Raw genomic sequence first — 24986 nt, forward strand, 5'->3', positions numbered from 1 at the left:
ACTGCACACGTTATGAGGCAGCTAAGCCTGTGTGCCGTAACTGCTGAAACTACGGGCCACAAGTACTGAAGCCCACACACCCTGCAGCCCTTGTTCTGCAACAAGAGAAGCCACTGCAATGAGAAGAAGCTTATGCGCCACAAGTAGAGAATATCCCCTGCTTGCTGCCACTAAAGAAAAGTCTGCACACAGCATTGGAAAAAAAAAAAAGTAGCAGCTTTTTATTTTAAAAAGTGTTTTTTTTTTTTTTAAAGTTAAAGGTAACATTGGTAAGTATTGTGTTGGGTATGCTATTGCAACTCCTTTTGAGGTTGTTGAGGCAGTATCTTTACCTATGGCTACCTCGGCCTGATACATTCTTACACGGGCTTGCACTTCAGCCAAGGACTAACTGCCAATATCTATGGTGATGGTAGATATGCTTTCAGAGTAGCCCATGATCTGGGGATATTGTGCAAGCAATGTGACTTCCTTACTTCCAGCAGAAATAAAATTTAAAATGGCCCCTAGGTCCAGGAATTATTGGATAGAACATTGTACCTGATGTTTTAGCTATTATTAAGATTCTGGGGCATCCTAAAATTGACTTCTGGAAGCTAAGGGGAATCACCTTGCTGACATTTCTGCAAGGAATGTTGTCCTTAAAGGAACCAACAGCAGCCAAACCTCTGTCATGGTCCAAAGGAATATTTCCCCCAAAGGAAAACTTAGAAAAACTGGCTAGAGAAGCCCAATAATTGGCCTCAGAAAGGGAAAAATGAGATTGGAAATCCAACAACTGTTGGTTCAACAAAAAGGGAAAGCTCTGGTTCAACCCAAATAACAGCCCAATCCTACTAGAGACTCTAAAATTCTCACTCCTCACCACTGTACATGCAGCAATCCATTGATCTACTGAAAAAAGAATCATGAATCCATATCAGTGGGGAAGCATTAACAAGGCTGCAAAAAACACCGACCTCACTTGCCCTGCTTGTCCAAAACACAGCCCGAGGAAGCCTGTTCATACTGCTTCGGGGCATTTTAAACTGTCTAATGGACCATTTGAGTTCTGGCAAAGCAGTCACATATGGAAGTGAGAACTGGACTATAAAGCAGGCTGAGCACCGAAGAACTAATGCCTTCAAATTGTGGTGCTGGAGAAGACTCTTGAGAGGTCCTTGGACAGCACTGAGATCAAACCAGTCCATCCTAAAGGAAATGAACCCTGAATATTCATTGGAAGGCCTGCTGCTGAAGATGAAGCTCCAAAACTTTAGCCACCTGATTCAAAGAGCTGACTCATTGGAAAAGACCCTGATGCTGGGAAAGATTGATGGCAAAAGGATGAGCTGATTAGATAGCATCACTGACTCAGTGGGCATGAATCTGAGTAAACTCCAGGAGATAGTGAAGGACAGGGAAGACTGGCATGCTGCAGTCCATGGGGTTGCAAACAGTCAGACATGTTTCCAACTCAGCAACTGAACAACAGCAACAGATGGCTTTCATACAACTTTCTCTGTCGATTGAATATAAGTATGTTTTAATCATGGTCTATTTTCACTTTGGACTGAAGCTTTCCCATACAGACAGGCTACTACCTCTTGTGGCTAAAACTCTTTTGGAAAAAATTATCCTGCATGAGGAATTCCTCTTGAATCACAGTGATCAAGGTACCCATTTTATTGGTCAGGTGCTTCAACAGGTCTCTACAGGTTGGCTGGTTTTATGACACTTTTACTGGACTTGCATGCCTGTGTCTGCTCAATCACGTCTGACTCTTTGCTCTCTTAGAACTGTAGCCTGCCAGGCTTCCCTGTTCATGTTTTTTTTTTTTTTTTTTTTCCAGGAAAGAATATTGGAGTGGGTGGCCATTCCTCCTCCAGGGAATCTTCCTGACCCAGGGATCAAACAAGCGCCATTGTAGAAGGATTCTTCCCCGCTGAGCCACTAAAGCAGCCCCTTTCCTGCGCTTACCGCCCTCAGTGCTCTGCTTTAGCTGAATGGCACTATTAAGACGCACTTGGTAAAGTTCATGGAGATTCTCTAAATATCAAAAGCATTTTGGAACTCATGAACTGTTACCCACAGAGATAGTCACAGGATGCCCAATGTACTTACCTCCTATCACTTTTTACCCACTACTGATAAAATGAGAGATACTCCAATATTGCAAAGACCTAAGTGGTCCTATTTAAAATTGCCATGTTTTGATAGAACAATCTTTTCCAGTGCATTTTCAAGAGATGAAGACTTTAAGCATCATACCTTCAAACCTGGAGACTTTGTCTCTTGGAAAAGATACCTTCAGAAGGACACTTTTCAACCTCACTAAAAAGGCCCCACTAAATATTTCTAACCAACTCTTGTGCCAAAAATCTCCAAGAAATAGGTGCTTGGATTCACACGACACACGAAAAGAAAGCAGCTGACTGGACCTGCTCATCGTCTGGCGACCTGGAAGTATTTCCTGGAATTGAAGCCAATGACATCTGAACAGACAACCTTCCCAAGATATTCAGACTAGGCCTCGATCTGATCTTTTCTTGTGGCTGTTGTTGGAGTTTAGTTGCTTTAGTTGTGTTGTTTCAAGCTACACAGCAAAGCGAATCAGCTATATGTATACATATATCCCCTCTTTGTCACAACCCGAGCATTGAGTAGAGTTCCCTGGGCTATACAGTAGGTTCTTACTAGTTATCTGTTTTAAGCATAGTAGTGTATATATGTCAATCGCAATCTCCTTGATATACTCTTGATAACATATGGACTTTGGATAAAAAAGGCCTGAGAACTCTCCCTCTTACCCTCCCTTGTTACTCAAGTGCAACTTCAATAGCTTTCCAATCTGTGTACTTACCCTCCAACATGGGGCACTAAATCCAGGAAAGGTCCTTCTTGGCACTGAGGGACAAAAAGCTGCTGAAACTGGAAAACCTGACTCTTGATCTGTGATACTTTCAAAGTTCAAAAGTGGAGCAATGTGAAAAACTAATAAACAGAAACCTGACTTAAATTGAGTTGGGACCTCAGAAAGAGGAGCTCTCCCTCTCTGTGACAACAATACAGCCCAAGAGGAAGAAGAAAAACTCCTCTTTATTTCTGGCCAGGACTCAGCCAATGAAAAGTCATAGACTCCTTGTTTACTGTAGCCCTCCAGACTTTCTTTTGCTTTCTATAAAAGAGTTCTCCTCCCCTGGCTGTCCAAGAACTTGCACATGGCCTGCCATGGTTGCAGACCCTGAATTTCAATTCTCTGTTGATCCCAAATAAACCCATCTTTGCTGGAGAAATAGCTGGCAGTCTATTTGTTTTAGGTCAACATTACTCCAGTCAAAAGCCAGTGGCCCCAGAAGCTGGGCTACAAAAAGCTGTGCTGTGCTCAGTCATGTCTGACTCTTTACGACCCCATGGAGCTCCAGTCCACCAGGCTCCTCTCCATGGGATTAAATGGGAATGGGTTGCCATTTAGAGGAGGAGGCTCTAAGAAGGGGGTCTCCAAATTGCTCTCTTACTGGAATGGGCCAGATCCAGGGCTCTTTTTTCCTGGGAGTCCCTGCCTGCCCTCTGGAGTCGGCTGAGAGTCAAGGTCCAGAAGGGCAGGGTTGAGGAGACAGGAGCATGCTGCTCCTGCCTGCTCCCAAGGCTGGAATGTGGAATGAGCGAAGGATCAGGTTTCCTCATTTGCCTGACAAGTTCGCTTAACCAGTGGGATCCAAGCCTTGTTCTAATGGGAACCAGCTGTGGGAGGGGGAAGCTGTGTCTGGAAGGAGCACAGGCCACGTACTCTCTGCTCAAGTCATCTCCCGGGGAAGACTTGTTAGCCCTCCTTTTACAGCTGGGGAAACTGAGGCCCAGGGAGGTGAGCCACAAGAGATCCATGTCCAGGGCTCCTCCACACAGACTGTAGTCGGGGATCCTTGAGCCAGGCTCCAGATGGCTTCTCTTTGAGGTCACTGCCCAGGGGGACCGTCCTCAGGCCCCAGCAAAGCTCTCCAGCAGGGCTGACCTGGCTCCTGGTCTGGGTGCCTCCCACCTGGCCCTCCTTGCCCCTCTGGTTTCCGTGCTCCCCAGGGTGAGACCTGGATCTTCTGCTTGTTCCTGTTTGCTTCACTTTCTTTTAGTACAGTCGCAGCTTCCCCTCAGGTTGGGGCACTCAGGAGTAATTCACAGGTCTGTCTGTGAAGGGTTGTTCCCGGGAAGGTTGACAGGCATGATGCAGGGGCTTCCCAGCAGGGGGCAGGGGGGAGCCGAAGTGCCAGTCTCTGTGTCCAGGCTCTGAGTAGAGGGGCATGGATCAGACCTGGATCAGGCCTGAGGAGCAGTGATGACCACTCCTGGTGCTCATGCCTGGACCTGAGACGCTCCGGCCACTCACAGTCACGCAGGACCTATTGCAGGACCAGGCCTCTCCTTCCTGGCCTCTAGGTATGTCCTGGGTCTGTCTGGTGTGGAGTTCACGGGGCGGAGGGTGGGCAGCGGACACTGAGGGCAAGACCCATGTGGGCCTTGGTCCCTGGGCAGGAGCCCAGTACTGTTTATGACATTTTCCTGCTATGCTGGCCTCAGATAGTGACTTCGGGGGATCAGAGTCAGCCTGATCTGAGCCTACCTTGCAGCTCATACACCCCATCCACCCTGACAAGGGCCCACGAGGCCCAGCCTTATCCTCAGAATTGATCCTGGGAGAGGTCGCCTAGCAGAAAGCCTCCACAGGGCAGGCTCCTGGGGATGGCCTGAGTCTTCCCATCCAGGGGCACCATCTATCCTAGCCGGAGGCCAGGGTGGCTCTGCAGAAATAGGCACATGAAGTAGAAAGGCAGTCAGGAAAGTCTATGGAGCCACGGTGGACGGAGGAAGAGCCATAACGCAGGGGTGGGAAGCACCAGTAGGGGACAGCCTGGGGTAGAAGGAGCAGGTCTGTGGGGACAAGTGAAGGGAAGAGGAGGGAACATGGAGGAGGGAAGAAGTAGGCCTGTGGGTGAAAGTCAGAGGTCAGAAGGGGACCTGAGGGTAGAAAGAGTAGGACCTCCCCACGAGGACGGAAGGAGACGTGAAGTATGTGGGAGGCCTGGGATGGTAGGGGGAAGGCCTGCAGGGAAGTTAGTGAGAAGGGAAGGAGACACGCGGGCTGGAAGGAGCAGGCCTGTGGGAAAGAGTTAGGGGCTTCAGCAGGGGAAATGGGGGATGGAAGGAGCAGCCTTCACAAGAGGACCCAGTCTCACAAACAACAGTGAATGCTTACGGTTTTCATGAGCTGTGTCAGGGGTCAGCAAGTCTTTTCTCTGAAGGGCCAGAGACCTGGGCCCTGCAGTCACAACTCTTCCCTTCGTGGCTGTCTCAGAAAAGCATAAGTGATTGAGCATGACTAGGTTCAATACAACCTTATTCATGCACACTGTAATTTGAATTTCATGTAATTTTCACACCATGATATATTTTTTTCATTCATTTAAAAACATAAAATCACTCTTGCTGCCTCTGCTGCGCTCTTAGATGGCAAGAAATCCCAAAGAACACTCTGGTGTAAACCAGAGTGTTCACTTGAGCTAGAATAGTAAAGTTTTTAAAAATAATAACACGCAAATGTAACAATATGCAATACTCAGCTGCCCATGGAGATGTGCAACTGCGTGCACTGCTGGTAAATGTTGTCAAGCAGCCCAGATTCTTCTAGGAAACTCCTTGGCAGTGTATTGGTGGGAGTTTAAGCTAGAACAGTCATTTTAGGGGAATTTGACAGTGCCCACCAACTTTTAAATATGCTCTCCTTCCAACCAGCAATTGCCATTTTCAAAAAATCCATCCCACAGGAATATGTGTTGTGAGTGCAAGAATGTGGCATCATTTGTAAAAGTAGAACACTGTGATTTTATTAGGGAGTTGAGATAATATCTGTGAAAGGATGTGTTGGTTCTGTGGAGCATACTTCTGTGTGTTAAGTGGGTCCACATCCATTTCCACCTGTGTCTACACATTATCCCCCTCGTGATGGGCGTGAGGGTTGGGGCCTCTCCCTGGTCGTGGAGGAACTGGGACAGTCTTAGTTGGGAGATGGTGGAGCTGGAGCAGTGGAGGGGAGGGGGCCTCACCCGTGGCTGGCTGACCCGGGAGGCGGATTAGAGAACATTCCGCGGATGCCGCTGCCCGGCCTTCCTAGCCTGCCTGGCGGCAGCCTTTTGAGGCCTCTGGCTGACCCGGCTCCTGGCTCCTCCTCGGAAGGCCGCCAGGAGTTCCCGTCAGCAAGCACCTGGCCGGGCCCCACCTCACAATGCGATGCTCATCTCTGAACGCCTTTGCGGAGGGAACTCTGCCAGGTGAGGGGTCGGAGGAGGGAAGGGGAGGAACTTCTTCAGGTCACGCATGCCTGGACAGCCTATCTGTGCGGCCCCTAGGGACAGTAGTCTCTGACAGCTCCGTGAATAGCTGCCCGCTGTCCTGGGTGAGGGCACAGGCCAGCGCAGCGCACAGAACCCTTGCAGCCCTGGCAAGGGCAACAGCCTCTCAAGTCCCTCTGCCAACCCCAAAGTAACAGAAGTCTTTGCAATGACGCTCTATTTTGTCGTCACTGCCGCTCCGATCCCAATCCCCAAAACTCATGGAGGTTCAATGGAAAACAGGGATGAAAGTACCAGGAAGAAGTCAGCATAGCCAGCTACTGGCCCTCAGTATCCCATCATCAGACACCTTTTTGATCGCAGATGTCTGCCCCCTGTTTTTCCAAGTTCAAAGGCAGGTGGCTGATCCCCGTGTGTCTGCCCCTGCTGCCCTTGGCTCCCAGGCCTTGGTCACTGGCCTGTGAGGCAGGGCCTCTGCTCTGTGCTGTCCATTGCTCTGATCGAAGGACTCTGACCCATGAAGGTGCTGCAGGAGCCCTTTGACCAGGGTCCTAGCAGCAGACTTGATTCAGGTTTTGAACTGGTTGGAGCAGGTCTGGCTCAGCTGGACCTGGAACAGGGTTTTCTGTACTGACTCAGTTCCTGGCTGACCCACACTTAGGGCCTCTGAGTTCTCAGATCTTCTCAGAAGATCCTGCCATAACCTCTGTGCTCACCTAAAATTCAGGGTTCAGGCCTCCACAGTTCCACTCACCCATGGCCACCTCATCAATAAAAGGATATTTATGTGGTGTCCCCACAAGGCACGTGCAAGGTGGACATACCATGCTGGGAGCTTGAGTGGCCTGCTTTTCCCTCAACTCTTACCTTAACTCTAAGTTTGAACCAAACAAAAGCCCTGGTTTCCTCCCAGGAAAGTTCAGAGGTCCCTGCCACCCTCAGGCCTCAGAACTTCCTGCCTCTCCCAAGCTATCCTAGAACTCTCTGCCTCAGGTCAAAAAGTGAAAACAACCCAAGTGTCCACACGTTGATGGGTGGATAAATATAAAGTGGTATATCCATATGATAGAATATTATTCAGCCTTAAATAGAGATAAAATTCTGATACATGCTACAGTGTTGATAAACCTTGAAAACATTATGCTAAATGAAAGAAGCCAGACACAAAAGGGCAAATATTGTATTATCCTGCTTATACGGAGTTCCTAGAAGAGGCAAATTCATAGACATGAAAGTAGAAGAGAGGTTATTAGGGATTGGGAGGAGGAGGAGGGTGATAGATAATTTAATAGGTATACAGTTTCTAGTTGGTGTGATGAAAAAGTTTTGGAAATAAATGATGGTGATGGTTGCACAGCATTATGAATGTACTTAATGCCACTTAATTGTGGCATTTCCTTTTAAATTGTTAAAAATGATTTTAAAAAGTATGCTTATTTTACTGTAAGAAGAAGACATATGATAAGAAAATTCACTAAAACATTATTTGTAGCGGTGATATATTAAAATAAATGTATATCAATCAATAAACTATGGAAAAGCATGCAATTGGACATCAAACATTAAAGAGGAGGGAAAGCTACAAACATTGGCCATTTCTAATGGCTCAACATTCTTTAAACCCCAACATTTCATGATATCTGTTATTACTGGCACTGCTGCTGCTAAGTCGCTTCAGTCGTGTCCGACTCTGTGCGACCCCATAGACCGCAGCCCACCATCCCTGGGATTCTCCAGGCAAGAACACTGGAGTGGGTTGCCATCGCCTTCTCCAGTGCATGAAAGTGAAAAGTGAAACGGAAGTCACTCAGTCGTGTTCGCCTCTTAGCGACCCCATGGACTGCAGCCCACCAGGCTCTTCCGTCCATGGGATTTTCCAGGCAAGAGTACTGGCACTGCATTCCTAATAATATTTTTTTCTAATTTTATGAGATTAATTTTAATCCCATGAATAGTATGAGTTTAACTTATGCCACTTTATGACCTTTAAATATTTTGAAAATTTTAAAGTTAACCTGTTTGCTTACTTTTTTGCTTTCTTATTTTCTGATAATATAGGCATTTTAATTTTTTTTTAGGTTTAAAAAAATTAATTTATTTATTTTAATTGGAGGCTAATTACTTTACTATATTGTAGTGGTTTTTGCCAAACATTGGCATGAATCAGCCACAGATGCACATGTGTTCTCCACCCTGAACCCCGCTCCCACTTCCCTCCCTATCCTATCCCCCAGAGTTATCCCAGTGCACCAGTCCTGAGCATCCTGTCTCATGCATCGAACCTGGACTGGCGATCCACTTCACATATAATAATATACACGTTTCAATGCTACCCTCTCAAATCATCCCACCCTCTCTGTCTCCCACAGAGTCCAAAAGACTGTTTTTTACATCTGTGTCTCTTTTGCTGTCTTGCATATAGGGTCATCATTACCATCTTTCTAAATTCCATATATATGCATTAGTATACTGTTATGGTGTTTTTCTTTCTGACTTACTTCAGTCTGTATAATAGGCTCCAGTTTCATCCACATCATTAGAACTGATTCAAATGCATTCTTTTTAATGGCTGAATAATATTCCAAATAGGAAAAGGAGCACTTCAAGGCTGTATATTGTCACCCTGCTTATTTAACTTCTATGCAGAGTACATCACGAGAAACTCTGGACTAGAAGAAACACAAGCCGGAATCAAGATTGCAGGGAGAAATATCAATAACCTCAGATATGCAGATGACACCACCCTTATGGCAGAAAGTGAAGAGGAACTAAAAAGCCTCTTGATGAAAGTGAAAGTGGAGAGTGAAAAAGTTGGCTTAAAGCTCAACGTTCAGAAAACGAAGATCATGGCATCTGGTCCCATCACTTCATGGGAAATAGATGAGGAAACAGTGGAAACAGTGTCAGACTTTCTTTTTCTGGGCTCCAAAATCACTGCAGATGGTGACTGCAGCCATGAAATTAAAAGACACTTACTCCTTGGAAGGAAAGTTATGACCAACCTAGATAGCATATTAAAAAGCAGAGACATTACTTTGCCAACAAAGGTTCGTCTAGTCAAGGCTATGGTTTTTCCTGTGGTCATGTATGGATGTGAGAGTTGGACTGTGAAGAAGGCTGAGCGCCGAAGAGTTGATGCTTTTGAACTGTGGTGTTGGAGAAGACTCTTGAGAGTCCCTTGGACTGCAAGGAGATCCAACCAGTCCATTCTGAAGGAGATCAGCCCTGGGATTTCTTTGGAGGGAATGATGCTGAAGCTGAAACTCCAGTACTTTGGCCACTTCGTGCGAAGAGTTGACTTATTGGAAAGGACTCTGATGCTGGGAGGGATTGGGGACAGGAGGAGAAGGGGACGACAGAGGATGAGATGGCTGGATGGCATCACTGACTCGCTGGACGTGAGTCTGAGTGAAGTCCAGGAGTTGGTGATGGGCAGGGAGGCCTGGCGTGCTGCGATTCATGGGGTCGCAATAAGTCGGACACGACTGAGCGAATGAACTGAACTGAACTGAACTGAATATTCCATTGTGTTTATGTACCACAGCTTTCTTATCCATTCATCTGCTGATGGATATCTAGGTTGCTTCCATGTCCTGGCTATTGTAAACAGTGCTGTGATGAACATTGGGGTACACATGTCTCTTTCAATTCTGGTTTCCTCAGTGTGTATGCCCAGCAGTGGGATTGCTGGGTCATAAGGCAGTTCTATTTCCAGTTTTTTAAGGAATTTCCACACTGTTCTCCATAGTGACTGTACTAGTTTGCATTCCCACCAACAGTGTAAGAGGGTTCCCTTTTCTCAGCACCCTCTCCAGCATTTATTGTTTGTAGACTTTTGGATAGCAGCCATTCTCACCATCGTGTGATGGTACCTCATTGTGGTTTTGATTTGCATTTCTCTGATAATGAATGATGTTGAGCATCTTTTCATGTGTTTGTTAGCCATCTGTATGTCTACTTTGGAGAAGTGTCTGTTTAGTTCTTTGGCCCAGTTTTTGATTGGGTCATTTATTTTTCTGGAATTGAGCTGCAGAAGCTGCTTGTATATTTTTGAGATTAATTCTTTTCCAGTTGGTTCATTTGCTATTATTTTCTCCCATTCTGAAGGCTGTATTTTCACCTTGCTTATAGTTTCCTTCGTTGTGCAAAAGCTTTTAAGTTTAATTAGGTACCATTTGTTTATTTTTGCTTTTATTTCCAATATTCTGGGAGGTGGGTCATAGAGGATCCTGCTATGATTTATGTCAGAGAGTGTTTTGCCTATGTTTTCCTCTAGGAGTTTTATAGTTTCTGGTCTCACATTTAGATCTTTAATCCATTTTGAGTTTATTTTTGTGTATGTGTTAGAAAGTGTTCTAGTTTCATTCTTTTACAAGTGGTTGACCAGTTTTCCCAACACCACTTGTTAAAGAGATTGTCTTTTCTCCATTGTATATTCTTGCCTCCTTTGTCAAAGATAAGGTGTCCACAGGTGTATGGATTTATCTCTGGGCTTTCTATTTTGTTCCAATGATCTATATTTCTGTCTTTGTGCCAGTACCATGCTGTCTTGATAACTGTAGCTTTGTAGTATAGTCTGAAGTAAGGAGGTTGATTCCCTCAGTTCCATTCTTCTTTCTCAATATTGCTTTGGTTATTCGAGGTTTTTTATATTTCCATACAAATTGTGAAATTATTTGTTCTAGTTCTCTGAAAAATACCATTGATAGCTTTATAGGGATGCATTGAATCTGTAGATTGCTTTGGGTAGTATACTCATTTTCACTATATTGATTCTGCTGATGCATGAACATGGTATATTTATCCATCTACTTGTGTCCTCTTTGATTTCTTTCATCAGTGTCTTATAGTTTTCTATATATAGGTCTTTTGTTTCTCTAGGTAGATTTATTCCTAAGTGTTTTATTCTTTTCATTGCAATGGTGAATGGAATTGTTTCCTTAATTTCTCTTTCTGTTTTCTCATTGTTAGTGTATAGGAATGCAAGGGATTTCTGTGTGTTAATTTTATATCATGCAACTTTACTATATTCATTGATTAGCTCTAGTAATTTTCTGGTGGAGTCTTTAGGGTTTTATATGTAGAGGATCATGTCGTCTGCAAACAGTGAGAGTTTTACTTCTTTTCCAATCTGGATTCCTTTTATTTCTTTTTCTTCTCTGATTGTTGTGGCACTCACACCTATGGATAGATCAACTGAACAGAAATTAGCAAGGAAACACAAACTTTAAGTGATCCAATGGACCAGTTAGACATAATTGCTATCTTTTTCAGCATTTTAAAAGTGCTTCTTTAGGAAAGACATTTTTTTTCTTTTACTTTTTCTTAGAAATTAATTTTTAATTGAAGGATAATTGCTTTACAATATTGGTTTGATTTCTGCCATACATCAACATGAATTAGTCACAAGTGTACACATGTCACCTCCTTCTTGAACCTCCCTCACACTTCCCATCCTCTTACTTTTTATAGTGCAATTAATTTTATTGTGCAATTAAAGTGACCCAGGTACCTTTCATCAAAGACTGACATTTTTCACTAGTATATCAAAACCAGAAAATTGATAGTGATACAATACAGAGAACTGAACTACAGACTTTACTCAATCTTGACCTTTTTAAAACCCTACATTCGTGTGAGTGGTTCACATGTGGATGCATCTAGTTCTTTGCAATTGGATGTCATTAATAGACTCACAACAATAATTGGGATACAGAACTGCTTTGTTACCACTAAGGAGCTCTAATACTGTCCCTTTAGACTTCAATATCACGGTAATCCAAGTCTGTGCCCCGACCAGTAATGCTGAAGAAGCTGAAGTTGAACGGTTCTATGAAGACCTACAAGACCTTAGAACTGACACCCAAAAAAGATGTCCTCTTCATTATATGGGACTGGAATGCAAAAGTAGGCAGTCAAAAAACACCTAGAGTAATGGGCAGATTTGGCCTTGGAGTACAGAAGGAAGCAGGGCAAAGGCTAATAGAGTTTTGCCAAGAGAATGCACTGGTCATAGCAAACACCCTCTTCCGACAAACACAGGAAAGACTCTACACATGGACATCACCAGATGGTCAACACCAAAATCAGATTGATTATATTCTTTGCAGCCAAATATAGAGAAAATCTATACAGTCAGCAAAAACAAGACCGGGAGCTGATTGTGGCTCAGATCATGAACTCCTTATTGCCAAATTCAGACTTAAATAGAAGAAAGTAGGGAAAACCACTAGACCATTCAGGTATGACCTAAATCAAATCCCTTACGATTATACAGTGGAAATGAGAAATAGATTTAAGGGATTCCATCTGATAGACAAAGTACCTGAAGAACTATGGATGGAGGTTTGTAACATTGTACAGGAGACAGGGATCGAGACCATCCCCAAGAAAAAGAAATGCAAAAAAGCAAAATGGCTGTTTGAGGAGGACTTACAAATAGCTGAGAAAAGAGGAGAAGCGAAAACCAAAGGAGAAAAGGAAAGATATACCCATTTGAATGCAGAGTTCCAAAAAACAGCAAGGAGAGATAAGAAAGCTTTCCTTAGTGATCGGTGCAAAGAAATAGAGGAAAACAATAGAATGGGAAAGACTAGAGATCACTTCAAGAAAATTAGAGATACCAAGGGAATATTTCATGCATAGGTGAGTGCAATAAAGGACAGAAATGCTATGGACCTAACAGAAGCAGAAGATATTAAGAAGAGGTGGCAAGAATACACAGAAGAACTATACAAAAAAGATCTACATGACCCAGATAATCACGATGGTATGATTGCTCACCTAGAGCCAGACATCCTGGAATGCAAAGTCAAGTGGGCCTTAGAAAGCATCACTACAAACAAAGCTAGTGAAAGTGATGGAATTCCAGTTGAGCTATTTCAAATCCTAAAAGATGATGCTGTGAAAGTGCTGCACTCAATATGCCAGCAAATTTGGAAAAGTCAGCAGTGGCCACAGGACTGGAAAAGGTCAGTTTTCATTCCAATCCCAAAGAAAGGCAATGCCAAAGAATGCTCAAACTACCGCACAATTGCACTCATCTCACACGCTAGTAATGCTCAAAATTCTCCAAGCCAGGCTTCAGCAGTATGTGAACCATGAACTTCCAGATGTTCAAGCTGGATTTAGAAAAGGCAGAGGAACCAGAGATCAAATTGCCAACATCCGCTGGATTATCAAAAAAGCAAAAGAGTTCCAGAAAAACATCTATTTCTGCTTTATTGACTATGCCAAAGCCTTTGACTGTGTGGATCACAACATACTGTAGAAAATTGTTCAAGAGATGGGAATACCAGACCACTTGACCTGCCTCTTGAGAAACCCGTATGCAGGTCAGGAGCAACAGTTAGAACTGGAGATGGAACAACAGACTGGTTCCAAATCGTGAAAGGAGAACATCAAGGCTGTATATTGTCACCCTGCTCATTTAACTTATATGCAGAGTACATCATGAGAAACACTGGGCTGGAAGAAGCACAAGCTGGAATCAAGATTGCTGGGAGAAATATCAATAACCTCAGATATGCAGATGACACCACCCTTATTGCAGAAAGAGAAGAAGAACTAAAGAGCCTGTTGATGAAAGTGAAAGAGGAGAGTGAAAATGTTTGCTTAAAATTCAACTTTCAGAAAACTAAGATCATGGCATCTGGTCCCATCACTTCATGGGAAATAGATGGGGAAACAGTGGAAACAGTGAAAGACTTTATTTTGGGGGGCTCCTAAATCACTGCAGATGGTGATTGCAGCCATGAAATTAAAAGACACTTACTCCTTGAAAGGAAAGTTATGACCAACCTAGATAGCATATTCAAAAGCAGAGACATTACTTTGCCAACAAAGGTCCGTCTAGTCAAGGCCATGGTTTTTCCTGTGGTCATGTATGGATGTGAGAGTTGGACTGTGAAGAAGACTGAATGCCGAAGAATTGATGCTTTTGGACTGTGGTGTTGGAGAAGACTCTTGAGAGTCCCTTGGACTGCAAGGAGATCCAACCAGTCCATCCTAAAGGAGATCAGTCCTGAATATTCATTGGAAGGACTGATGTTGAAGCTGAAACTCCAATATTTTGGCCACCTGATGCGAAGAACTGACTCATTGGCAAAGACCCTGATGCTGGGAAAGATTGAAGGCTGGAGGAGAAAGGGACGACAGAGGATTAGATGGTCGGATGGTATCACTGACTCAATGGATGTGAGTTTGAGTAAACTCTGGGAGTTTGTGATGGACAGTGAGGCCTGTCATGCTGCAATCCATGGGGTTGCAAAGAGTCGACACGACTGAACGACTGAACTGAACTGAGACTCACATCTCCCTGAAAGTCCTCTTCTCCATAAAGCAGTATCAAACATTGTCAAAACCAACTTTTTCAGTACTCTAAAAGCTAATCAAAATTATGCCACAACCCAAGGAGCATTTAATAAAGAAAAATACGTAAAAAGGATTATATACCATAATGAGGTGTGATTTATATCACATTTAATAAAACGCTGACAAACCCCAAATCATGAAGATTTAATATTATGTTTTCATCTAAAAGTTTTAGACTTTTAGCTTTTATAGTTAGGTTTTTATAATCATTTTGAGCTACTTTTTGTGTGTGGTATCTTTATGCCAGCACCACACTGTCTTTGTATAATTTTGTAGTTTTAAAATCAAATCAAGAAGTATGAGTCCTCCAACCTTGGGTTTTTGAAAAAATTATTTTTTCAGTTCTGAATCCTTCAATTTTTAGACAGATTTTAGGATCAGCATTATCATCATAATTCATTTTGAATTATGAAAAAACAAGCAGCTAGAATTTTGATAGAAATTTCATTGATTCTATAGATCCATATGGAGACTATTGTCATCTTAACAGTGTTACGCCTTCTGGTCCATGAACACTGAATGTTTATTTAAAACATTTATTTAGATATTCTTTAAACTCTTTCTAGAAGGCTTTATGGTTTTCAGTGTACAAAGCTTCCACTTCTATTTAAGTGTTTTATTCTTTTGATGCTATTGTAAATGGAATCATCTATTAATTTCACTTCAGTTGTTCAGTACTTCTAATTTTCCAGTCTGGATACCTTTTATTTCTTTTCTTGCCTAATTTTCTTGGCTGGAGCATCCAGCAAAATGCTGAATACAAGTGACAATACTGACAATCCTACATGCAGGGCAGCAAAGAGACACAGATATAAAGAACAGACTTCTGGACTCAGTGGGAGAAGGCATGGGTGGAATTAGTTGAGAGAATAACATTTAAACATGTACATTACCGTATATAAAATATGTGACCAGTGAAAGTTTGATGCATGGAGCAGGGCACCCAAAGCTGGTGCTCTGAAACAACCCATATGGATGCAGTGGGGAGGGAGATGGGAGGGGGGTTCAGGATGGAGGGGACACATATATACCTGTGGCCGATTCATATTTGATGCATGGCAAAACCATCACAATATTGTAAAGCAATTATCCTCCAATTAAAATAAATTGGAAAAAAAAGTGGCAAGAGCAGACATCTTTGTCTTGTTCCTCATCTTATAGAGAAAGCATCCAGTAAGTCATTCACTATTAAGTAGGATGTTCACTGTGGGGGTTTTGCAGACAGTCTTGATCACATTGAGGAGATTTTTTTATATTCTAGTAGGCTTAAAGCTCAACATTCAGAAAACTAAGATCATGGCATCTGGTCCCATCACTTCCTGGGAAATGGATGGGGAAACAGTGGAAACAGTGTCAGACTTTATTTTTTGGGGCTCCAAAATCACTGCAGATGGTGACTGCAGCCATGAAATTAAAAGATGCTTACTCCTTGGAAGGAAAGTTATGACCAACCTAGATAGCATATTCAAAAGCAGAGACATTACTTTGCCAACAAAGGTCCATCTAGTCAAGGCTATTGTTTTTCCAGTGGTCATGTATGGATGTGAAAGTTGGACTGTGAAGAAAGCTGAACACCGAAGAATTGATGCTTTTGAACTGTGGTGTTGGAGAAGACTCTTGAGAGTCCCTTGGACTGCAAGGAGATCCAACCAGTCCATTCTAAAGGAGATCAGTCCTGGGTATTCTTTGAAAGGACTGATGCTAAAGCTGAAAGTCCAATACTTTGGCCACCTCATGCGAAGAGTTCACTCATTGGAAAAGACTCTGATGCTGGGAGGGATTGGGGGCAGGAGGAGAAGGGGACGACAGAGGATGAGATGGCTGGATGGCATCACCGACTTGATGGACATGAGTTTGGGTGAACTCCGGGAGTTGGTGATGGACAGGGAGGCCTGGTGTGCTGCAATTCATGGGGTCGCAAAGAGTCGGACAAGAGTGAGCAACTGAACTGAACTGAACTGAGACTCCTATAGAAAGTCTTCTATAGTCTACTAGTTTGTTGAATAATTTATTAAGAAAAGGTATTGAATTTTTTCAAATGGCTTTCTGTATCTATTGAGATTCTAATGTAGACTTTGTTTTTAATCTATTAATATGATTTATAAAATTAATTGATTTTGGAGTATTAATCTGACCTTGCATTTCTGGCATACATCCTACTTGGTCATGGAGTATAATTCTTTTCTTTTGTTGCTAGATTCAGTCTGATAGTATTTTACTGAGAATGTGTATAGTGTGTGTGTGTGTCTGTATATATATATATATATATATTTTTTTTTTTTTTTTCTACATAGTGGCATGGGGATCTTAGTTCCCCAAACAGGGATTGAACCCAAGCCCCCCGCATTGGAAGCACAGAGTCTTAACCACTGGACCACCAGGGAAGTCCCTTTACTGAGAATTTTTATGTATATATTTCATGAGACAATAATCTGTAGTTTTCTTGTGATGACATTGTCTGTCTTTGCTATCAGGGAAATACCTCAAAGAATGAATTGAGAAGTATCCCCTCCTCTTCTATTTTTGGAGGAATTTGTGAGTAATACTAATTCTTCTTTAAATTTCTGGTGGAATTTACCATTGAAGTCATTGTGTTAAGTCACCTCAGTAGTGTCTGATTCTTTGCAACCCCATGGGCTGTAGCCCCCAGGCTCCTCTGTCCATGGGGTTCTCCAGGCAAGAATACTGGAGTGGGTTGCCATGCCTTCCTCCAGGGGATCTTCCCGACCCAGGGATTGAACCTGCATCTCTTGTCTCCAGCACTGGCAGGCAGGTTCTTTACCCCTAGTGCCACCTGAGAAGTCATCTAGTCCTAGGCTTTTCTTTGTGGAAAGTCTTACTACTCCAGTCTTTTCTAATAGATCTAATCAGACTCTCTTTCTGCTTGAGTTTGGGTTCTCTGTGCCTTTCTAGGAGCCTGCCCATTTCATTTATTTTATCTCATTTGTTGACATACCATTGTTCATAGTATTCCCTCATAAACCTTTTTTTTTGGTAAATCATTCCAGATTCTTTTTTTTTTTCCACTGTCAGTCTAGTTAAAGATTTCTCAATTTTATTGATCTTTTCTTTTCTTTTTTTATATTCTTTTTTATTTAAATTTATTTATTTTAATTGGAGGCTAATTACTTTACAATACTGTATTGGCTTTGCCATACATCAACATGAATCTGCCATGGGTGTACACGTGTTCCCCATCCTGAACCCCCCTACCACCTCCCTCCCTGTACCATCCCTCTGGGTCATCCCAGGGCACCAGACCCAAGAAAGAACTAACTTTTGGTTATTTTCTCTATTTTGTATTCTATTCTTTTATTTTATTGATTCACTCTAATCTTTATCAACTCCTTCCTTTTGTTTATTTTGGGTTTAATTTCTTTTCTTTCCTATTGTTAAAGGTCATTGTTGATTTGAGAATTTTCTATTTTTCCATGTAGGCATTTGAAGTTATAAAGTTACTTTTAATACTTGCTTTAACATATCATGTTTTGATGTGTTATGATTTTTTTGATGTTTTCATTTATCTCAAAGTATTTTCTAATTTACCTTGTCATCTTTTCTTTGACCCATTGGTTATTTGCCTTCCATATATTTATAAATTCACCCATTTGTTATTTACTTCCCATATATTTGTAAATTTCTGAGATTTTACTCTATTATTCATTTCAGACTTAATTCCATTTTGGCTAAAGTGTATCAGTGATATGATTTCAATTCTTTAAATTTATTGAGGTGATTTTTTGACATCACATGTAGTCTATTCTAGAGAACATCCCATGTGTTCTAGAGAAAAAATGTGTATTCTGCTGTTGTTGGATGGAGCATTCTATAGATCCTAGGTCTAGTTGGTTTATGGTATTGTGCCAGTCTTGTTTGTCATTGTTTATCTTCAACTATATCTCTTACTGAAATGGATTATTAAAGTATTCTTCTTGCCATTGTTATTGTCTATTTCTCCTCTTCAATTCTGTCAATTCTTGCTGCATGAATTTTGGACTCTGTTTTCAATGGATATATGTTCATAATGAATTGCCTCTTTTATAATTTTTGTATGTCCTTCTTTATCTCTAGTAATATTTTTGTTTTAACATGCATTTTGTCTGGTATTGGTATAGCTACTCTAGTTTTCTATGGTTTTCTTGGTATATTTTTTTTAATATCCTTTTACTGTTTGTATCTTTGAATTTAAAGTGTGTCACTTGGGGACAGTAAGTAGTAGGATCTTTGTTTTGTTTTATCTAGTCTGATAATGTCTGCATTTTGATTATGTATTAACCATTCATAATCATTCTGTTGGTGAAGGGGTTATGATACTGCAAAAATTACTGTGACACAGAGACATAAAATGAGCAAATACTGTTGGAAAAATGGTACCAGTAAAGACTTTATTGGCACTGGATTGCCACAAACTTTCAATTTGTTAAAAAAAAAAAAGCAAAACCTGCAAAACATAATAAAGTGAGGCACAGTAAAATGAGATATGCCTGTATAAATCTTATCAAAATGGACTCCAGATTTATATTAACTTAAACCAAGAATATATAGAAACTTTACTTCTTCATAGTTCTATTTTCTCCCCCCTTTTGTTATATTATTGCTGTACATATTGCATGTGTCCTAACTTGCTTCAGTTGTGTCTGACTGTTTGTGACCCAATGGACCATGGCCCACCAGGTTCCTGTGTCCATGGGATTCTCCAGAAAAGAATACTGAAGTGGGTTGCTCTGCCCTCCTCAAGAGGATCTTCCAGACCCAGGGATTAAACTTGAGCCTTTTATGTCTCCTGCATTGGCAGGTGGATTCTTTACCACTAGTGCCAGTTAGGAAGCCTGCATATGTGTGTATGTGTGTTACAAACCCAATAATACATTGCTATAATTATTAATTTTGTCCTATAAGGACATATAATTGATGTCCTTTAAAGAATCTTAGGGAAGAAAAAGAGCAAGCGTACAGTTATAGTTCAGTCAGTTCAGTTCAGTTGCTCAGTCGTGTCTGAATTTTTGTGACTGCAGCATGCCAGGCTTCCCTGTCCATCACCAACTCCCGGAGCTTAGTCAAATTCATGTCCATTGCATCGGAAATGCTATCCAACCATCTCTTCCTCTGTTGTCCCCTTCTCCTCCTGCCATCAATCTTCCCAGCATCAGGACCTTTTCCAGTGAGTCAGTTCTTCACATCAGGTGGCCAAAGTATTGGAGTTTCAGCTTCCGCATCAGTCCTTCTGATGGATATTCAGGACCGATTTCTTTAGGATTGACTCGTTGGATCTCCTTGCAGTCTAAGGGACTCTCAAGAGTCTTCTCCAACACCACAGTTCAAAAGCATCATTTCTTCAGCATTTAGCTTTCTTTATAGTCCAACTCTCACATCCATCGGAGAAGGCAGTGGCAACCCACTCCAGTACTCTTGCCTGGAAAATCCCATGGATAGAAGAGCCTGGTAGGTTGCAGTCCATGGGGTTGCGAAGAGTCGAACGCAATGGAGCAACTTCACTTTCACTTTTCACTTTCCTGCATTGGAAAAGGAAATGGCAACCCACTCTGGTGTTCTTGCTGGAGAATCCCAGGGATGGGGAAGCGTGGTGGGCTGCCCTCTATGGGGTCGCATGGAGTCAGACACGACTGAAGCAACTTAGCAGCAGCAGCTGTTCACATCCATACATAACTACTGGAAAAGCCATAGCTTTGATTAGATGGACCTTTGTTAGCAAAGTAATCTCTCTGATTTTTAATATGCTGTCTAGGTTGGTCATAGCTTTTCTTCCAAGGAGCAAGTGTCTTTTAATTTCATGGCTGAAATAACCATCTGCAGTGATTTTGGAGCCCCCCAAAATACAGCCTGTCACTGTTTCCCCATCTATTTGCCATGAAGTGATGGGACCAAATGCCATGATCTTAGTTTTCTGAATGTTGAGTTTTAAGCCACCTTTTTCACTCTCCTCTTTGACTTTCATCAAGAGGCTCTTTAGTTCTTTGCTTTCTGCTATAAGGGTGATGTCATCTGCTTGTCTGAGGTTATTGGTATTTCCCTCAGCAACTTGATTCCAGCTTGTGCTTCATCCAGATCAGTATTTCACATGATGTACTCTGCATATAAGTTAAATAAGCAGAGTGACAATATTCAGTCTTGACGTACTCCTTTTCTTATTTGGAACTAGTCTGCTGTTCCATGTCCAGTTCTAACTCTGGCTTCTTGACCTGCATACAGATTTCTCAGGAGGCAGGTAACGTGCTAAGGTGGTCTGGTATTCCCATCTCTTGAAGAATTTTCCACAGTTTGTTGTGATCCACACAGTCAAAGGCTTTGGTATATAATCAGTAAAGCAGAAGTAGATGTTTTTCTGAAACTCTCTTGCTTTTTTGATGATCCAGCGGATGTTGGCAATTTAATCTCTGGTTCCTCTGCCTTTTCTAAATCCAGCTTGAACATTTGGAAGTTCACAGTTCACGTACTGTTGAAGCCTGGCTTGGAGAATTTTGAGCATTACTTTGCTAGCATGTGAGATGAGTGCAATTGTGCAGTAGTTTGAGCATTCTTTGGCATTGCCTTTCTTTGGGATTGGAATGAAAACTGACCTTTTCCAGTCCTGTGGCCACTGCTGACTTTTCCAAATTTGCTGGCATATTGAGTGCATCACTTTCACAGTATCATTTTTAGGATTTGAAATAGCTCAACTGAAATTCCATCACTTTCACTAGCTTTGTTTGTAGTGATGCTTCCTAAGGCCCATTTGACTTTGCATTCCAGGATGTCTGGCTCTAGGTGAGTTATCATACCATCGTGATTATCTGGGTCTTGAAGATCTTTTCTGTATAGTTCTTCTGTGTATTCTTTCCACCTCTTCTCAATATCTTCTGCTTCTGTTAGGTCTATACCATTTCTGTCCTTTATTGTGCTCATCTTTGCGTGAAATATTCCCTTGGTATCTCTGCTTTTGAACTGTGGTCTTGGAGAAGACTCTTGAGAGTCCCTTGGACTGCAAGGAGATCCAACCAGTCCATTCTGAAGGAGATCAGCCCTGGGATTTCTTTGGAAGGAATGATGCTAAAGCTGAAACTCCAGTACTTTGGCCACCTCTTGTGAGGAGTTGACTCATTGGAAAAGACCCTGATGCTGGGAGGGATTGGGGGCAGGAGGAGAAGGGGACAACAGAGGATGAGATGGCTGGATGGCATCACTGGCTCGATGGATGTGAGTCTGAGTGAACTCCGGGAGTTAGTGATGGACAGGGAGGCCTGGTATGCTGTGATTCATGGGGTCGCAAAAAGTAGGACACGACTGAGTGACTGAACTGAACTGAACTGAACAGATCTCTGATTTTCTTGAAGTGATCTCTAGTCTTTCCCATTCTATTGTTTTCCTCTATTTCTTTGAACTGATCACTAAGGAAGGCTTTCTTATCTCTCCTTGCTGTTCTTTCAAACTATGCATTAAAATGGGTGTTCAGTTCAGTTCAGTTCAGTCGCTCATTTGTGTCCGACTTTGTGACTCCATGGACTGCAACCATCCAGGCTTCCCTGTCCATCACCAACTCCTAGAGCTTGCTCAAACTCATGTCCATCAAGTCAGTGATGCCATCCAACCATGTTATCCTCTGTCACCCCTTTCTCCTCCTACCCTCAATCTTTCCCAGCATCAGGGTCTTTTCCAATGAGTCAGTTCTTCACATCAGGTGGCCGAAGTATTGGAGTTTCAGGTTTAGCATCAGTCCTTCCAATGAACACCCAGGACTGATCTCCTTTAGGATGGACTAGTTGAATCTCCTTGCAGTCCAAGGGACTGTCAAGAGTCTTCTCCAACACCACAGTTCAAAAGCATCAATTCTTTGGCCTTCCGCTTTCTTTTTTTTTTTTTTTTAACCATTTATCATTTATTTATTATTATTATTATTTTTACAGTCCAACTCTCACATCCATACATGACTACTTGAAAAACCTTATGGATATCTAATTGCTCCAGTGTTTCTTTAACCAGGCTGAAGCTTGTGAAAACTGATGGCCAAGTGTTCATCCTTAGTACGGCCCACACACCAAGGAGCTGTATTCCTAGTCAGTTCTCTGGAATCTGGAGCCTCAACATCCCCAAGAATTCATTTAGAGTCAACAAGGTTGGGGTGGGAAATCCACTGTTACTTGTTAAACTGGAAAAAGTAGATCCTATGGTCTGAGAGAACATCTACTGTCACTCAATTTTGCTGGCTGCTCTTGATTGAAAAATTAGAAGAAGGCAGAGGGGTGTACTGGGAGATGTAAGTTCCTCGTATAACTATAGGGGTTGGCATATATGTGGCCATGCTGCTGAGATAGAGGCAGTCCAATTGTTGGGTAAGATGTCCCGTCATGGAGGAGGGATGCAGAGAAATGGGATGATCCATTCCTGGTGTCAGAACTGAACCTGAAGGCTACATGAGGTATGACTGGTGGTGCTTTCAAGACAGGTTAGGTACTTGTGGAGGAGGTGTCTGAGTTACTCTCTGATATGAAGACACAGGAGATGGAAGATAAGGGGACAGTGCAGATTAAGCAAACCTTCTGTTGGGGGTGATGTAAGACCCAACATGAGGGGCTGTGGTGGGGTCAAAGCCATACCAGCCATGTTTCCATTCCTTGGCCAGGCCCATCCATTTTGAAACTTTCCTTGGTTCTGTCATTTTTTGGACCCTTATCAGCAAATCTGTACATCAAAGGATCAGATGGGGCTGGTACTCCAGAAGGTGTCTTAATATATTTTCTATTAAAGTGGGTGATGATGGGTGCGTGAAAACCGATGGCCAAGAGGTTCTACACTTCTCTGTGGATTCCATCCTTACAAAGCCAAGCCCTCTGCGGGTCCCACTGGTGTCTCAAATGATTCAAGTAGAGATAAACTGACCAAAGGGCTTCAGCATTCCCTCAGGTTTTTGCTCATCCATCGACAATGGAGAGTTTGAGATGTATAAATTTGTGGGGTCCTGCTCCTGTTGCTTTGCCATCTAGGCCTGTACACCACTGGCTTTCAGTGTTGGTACAGCTTTCTGTGTTGTTGAGGGACTGTCAAAAAGCTTTAGCCTTTGCATTTGTTTGTGGTCTTGCCCAGTATGGCCTTAGTGGAGACAATCTTGCCATATGACTCACATGGACTAGGTCCTGGTCCTTAGTTCTTGGCTGTTCTCCCCAGACATAGAGATCGATTTTACTCTGTTGGTCATTAACAAATGCTCTCACTCACTGCTGCTGTTAGGGGTACTCTTGCTTGGTGGTGCCATTTGCTGAGACAATGGCACACATGACCAACCTGAAATTTATGCCCAAGCTGAAGCTCACACAGTTGGGATGTTCGCTTCAGCTGTCCCTGAGCAACACCACGTGCTGCAGACTTCTATGTTTGTTCAACCTCCAAGCTGCATGTGAGGCGGGGTACTGAAGGTTAGTTCTGGCCTTAGAATGTCAAAGATCACTAAGAGGCCTCTTGAACAGGGCTCACTCTTATCTGATCATAGAGAAGTACTGCTCTCCCCTTCTCTAGGAATTCTATCATTCTGATGCTGCCATATCCTGGGCCTTTGCAACTGCCCCGCCTCAGCTTTCCTGCCTTCGGCCCCTAGTAGCATTTTGAAAAATTATTGAGAATTTTCTACATAGAAAATCATATAAATAGAAAAGAATTTACTGCTTACTTTTTATTTTTAGAAAGCTATTTTTATTTCTTTTTCTTCTTTTGTTACACTGTCCAGGAACTCCAGGACAATACTGAATAGGAGTGGTGAGAATGGATGTCCCTGCCTTTCTGATCTTAAGAGGAAAGTATTAACCGTGATGTGAGTGGTAGGTGACTTTCTCTTTCACCCAAGAATCCTCTAGAAGTTGTGGGGTTTTTTCCTAGCTTTGAAGATGTTTTGGAGGAGCCCCACTTTTTATTACTGATTTTGAGCTTTAAGCCATTATAGTCAGTGGTCATGACCTGTATTATATAAAAAACTTGGAAATTGTTGAGATATTTCTTGTAGCCTATTATAGGCTTTTAGTTTAAAGATATTCTACCTATGTTTTAAAAGAATGGGTATTCTCTCCCCAGAGTTCACAGCTGGGCTGCTTTGCGAGCCCAAACCTCTTGTTTTGTAAAACTAGATCTCATTTAGTTCAGGAGTTATCCCCATCCTGGGAAGGATGATGATTTTGGTTATGCCAAGGCATTGACATGGGAATGTTTCATCTTTGGTCATCTTTCATCTTGCAGATGTGCATGGACACATTCTTACTTTAATGGGATGCTGGTCATTCACTTCCACTGGTCTTCATTCAGTGTCTCAGA

The 24986-nt window shown here is 42.4% G+C and overlaps 1 pseudogene; it reads right to left on the minus strand.

The window, feature by feature from the left end:
* Positions 1-22882: 22882 nt before the first annotated feature.
* On the minus strand, positions 22883-24326 carry LOC112587101 (annotated as a pseudogene).
* Between the last annotated feature and the right edge of the window lie 660 nt (positions 24327-24986).

Source organism: Bubalus bubalis, chromosome 9 (assembly GCF_019923935.1).
Source record: "Bubalus bubalis isolate 160015118507 breed Murrah chromosome 9, NDDB_SH_1, whole genome shotgun sequence".
Classification (NCBI taxonomy): domain Eukaryota; kingdom Metazoa; phylum Chordata; class Mammalia; order Artiodactyla; family Bovidae; genus Bubalus; species Bubalus bubalis.